Source organism: Pongo pygmaeus, chromosome X (genome assembly GCF_028885625.2).
Source record: "Pongo pygmaeus isolate AG05252 chromosome X, NHGRI_mPonPyg2-v2.0_pri, whole genome shotgun sequence".
Classification (NCBI taxonomy): Eukaryota; Metazoa; Chordata; class Mammalia; order Primates; family Hominidae; genus Pongo; species Pongo pygmaeus.
In genome coordinates, this window is record NC_072396.2 from 119,249,363 (window position 1) to 119,252,515 (window position 3,153).

Below are 3,153 nucleotides of genomic sequence, written 5' to 3' on the forward strand. Positions count from 1 at the left end.
TAATTAAGGAAATGTTCTTAAGAACCCAGTGTCTTCTTGGATGTTGTTTATTAGTGCATAGCCAGTTGTGCATGCTCCTCCATGTCATGGTGTTGGCTTATTTTCTCTCTTTGTTCATTATTTTTTCTCCTCTAGGGGATTTATTTTTAGAATCTATTGAAATTAAAGAGTTCAGTGGAATTGGACATAATAAATAAAAATGGCTTGACAGAAAAACAAAGAAATTCAAGAACAAAAATACTTGATTTATCTTTGTGGGACAAACTTGGCTTCTAAGGAAAAAGAACCGTTTTATCTAATTAACTTTCGCAATTCCTTAAGAGTTAGCCTCCGGGGTGATTATTCTTGTTTGAGAAATTAAATGGCTCTAGTGACTTCATAAAGCTTATCAAAAGTAGGTACACAGACCAGTAGAGCCAGGGAGCAGCGTGGGGCGGAGGTGCAGGATGGGGGATGAGGGGCCATGGCGCAGATCCCTACCCACCCAGCGGCCCTGAGAAAGAGAAGAGGGCCGCTCCAGCCACCCAGCGCCACCTGGCCCGAAGCCCTTGCCGCCTTTGTCATCTTAGCCCGTCGAGCCGGGGAGCCCTGGCGGAGCCCTCGCTCTCCTGGTCAGGGTTCCACGTCGCGGAAGGCAGAAGCTATGGATCCTGGGTAGCAGCCACCATCTCAGCCGTCCCTCGAGGGCCAAGGGCAGCCGCCTGCGCAACCCCCCAGGGGCAGGGTCCGCCGTCCAGGCCCAGGCAACCAGCACCCCAACCTCCCCGGCGACCCAGGCGGCGCCATAGGCATTCTTCACCGGGCACCAGATCGTGCACGTCCAGGAGGACTTGGAGACCTACTCGGAGGCGCCCTTGAGCGCCGTCATGAACCCTAAGACGGCCAACATACCCCAGACCATGCCCATGAGGCTCTGGAAGCTGCCTGACTCCTTCAAGCCACAGGAGCCCAAATCCCACTCTGGACAGGCCAGTACTGACAAAGGCACTTCAGGAGCCCTGACTTCACAGCATGTTCCAGCTCTCTGCAGCTTCTCTCCAGCTTCTCTGCAGTTGGGAGCTGTTTCTCCTGGGACTGCCACTAGAGCAGTCTGGCCCAGCTGCTACACCCACAGCTCAACATCTTCAACAGTCCTCTTTGGAGATACCTGATGATGTACCTCTGCCAGCAAGCTGAGAGATGGGGAAGACATCTTCTGGCAAGCGAAACTTCTTAAAACACATCAATCAGACAACATGGCAGGACCCCAGGAAGGCCATGCCCTCTCAGATGAACATTACAGCCCCCACCAGTCCACCAGTGCAGCAGAGTATGAACTTGGCCTCAGGTCCTCTTCCTGCTGTAGGGGAACAAGCCATGACTCAAGATGAAGAAATTACTATCTAAACCATGAAAACAAGACCATCTCTTGGCAAGACCCAAGGCTTGACCCTTGTTTTGGTAAAGGGTCATCTCCAAACCTTTTTAGATGTTTTTGATTACCATCTTTTGTATATGAATTTGGGAAAGCACATTTAAATAAAATTGCATTGCTTTATAGTATTTTTTAAAAGTAGGTACAGAAATCCTTTGACAACAGATCTTCCCTAGAGTTTTAATCCAAGTTTGCCCAAATATTCCAAAGTAAGACTGCCAATGTGCAGCCCAAGGAATGATTGATTGATTCCTGGTTATCTCTAGGTTAAACTATTTTGCTCTCTGTCATGTCCACCAGAAACGTGAGTGTTGTTCATATTACTCCAGTTTCCTCTCTGTGATCCAAGTAGAAATATAAAAGAAAATGAGAGGGAGGAGCTTCATTTAAAAAAATCAAATGGAACAACAGTAGGAAATGATACCCTTTAGGCAACTCAAATTCAATATATGTAGAACTTATCTTCTCTACTCCAAATCTGCTTCTCCTACTAACTTACATTGCTAATGGCATCACCATCAATATGGTTCAAGTCCTAAAGCCTAGAATAGTCTTGACATCTCCAATGCCCACATGTAGCCACTTATCAAGTTCTCTTTATTTCACCTCAAAAAAAATCTCTCATCAGTCCCTTCCTCTCTTACCCCACTGCCACTGACCTAGACTGCTCTCATCATTTCTCACAAAAACCTCTTGGTCCCTCAGATTTCCTCTTTGCCAATATTCCCCCCTTAATCTGTCTGCCACACTGCCATCCACACATCTCTCTAAAAATCCAATCTGAGTATTCCTTTGCTTACAGTCCCTCATTCATGTTCACTACTTATAGAATTATAGCTAAATTCCTTAGCATGGAGTTCAAGGTTTTTCATAGCCTAACCCTAGTCTACCTTTCCAATCTCATCTGCAGTCATTCATTTCCATGCATCTTATACACTAGTACCCACTAGTACCCAGGATTTATTTCTCCTAGCTGAACTATGTAGTTTCAGACCTGTTTTTTTTCCTAATGCTTTTTCTGTCTATCTGGGTGCCCTCATCACCTTCAGCCACTATTAACTCATGCTTAAAGATCCAACTCTGAAATATCACCTTTGTTCTTCAGCTTTCCCTTCATTTCCACAACCCCCCCCCAATACACACATCCTAGGCACATAGATATAACTGTTCCCTCATGTATGTTCTTATGAGAACTTTTCTTATCGCTCTTACAAATTTATATCGTATGTGGTTTATATGTATAAACTTGTCATGCCTTATTATTGCCTGTTTTCTCGCATTCCTGCCAAGTATGTATCACCATGGTCTATATCAAGTGTCCCTGTTAACCCTCATTCTATAGCTGATTGGTCCAAAGGAGAAACAGTGCTTCACAATGGACAGATCTCGTGGTCATCACATTAAACAAATGGTCAAGGTTGACATCACTAGCAGTGGAACAGCTTAAAATTACATGCCTACTTAAAATTATATGTGATACTTTGGGAAGTATACACACTGCCCTTGTGATCTTGCTAGACAAGTCTCACCTGGGGCTAATCACAAGTAAGCATTCAAATAAATCCAGAATGTGAGACATTCTGCAGAATATCTGGCCTGGGCTCTTCAAAAGACTCAATGAAATGAAAATGAGGTGATGGGAACCTCACGTCTACTCTTTAAATCTTTAGCGCTATCAGCCAGAGCCTTTGAATTCAAGCCACATAATAACCCCTTCCCGTGAATGCAGCATGTCTCAA

At 44.8% G+C, this 3,153-nt stretch overlaps 1 pseudogene; it reads left to right on the forward strand.

Moving 5' to 3' along the window:
- Positions 1–643: 643 nt before the first annotated feature.
- On the forward strand, positions 644–1,478 carry LOC129024170 (transcriptional coactivator YAP1-like; annotated as a pseudogene).
- The last annotated feature ends 1,675 nt before the right edge of the window (positions 1,479–3,153 follow it).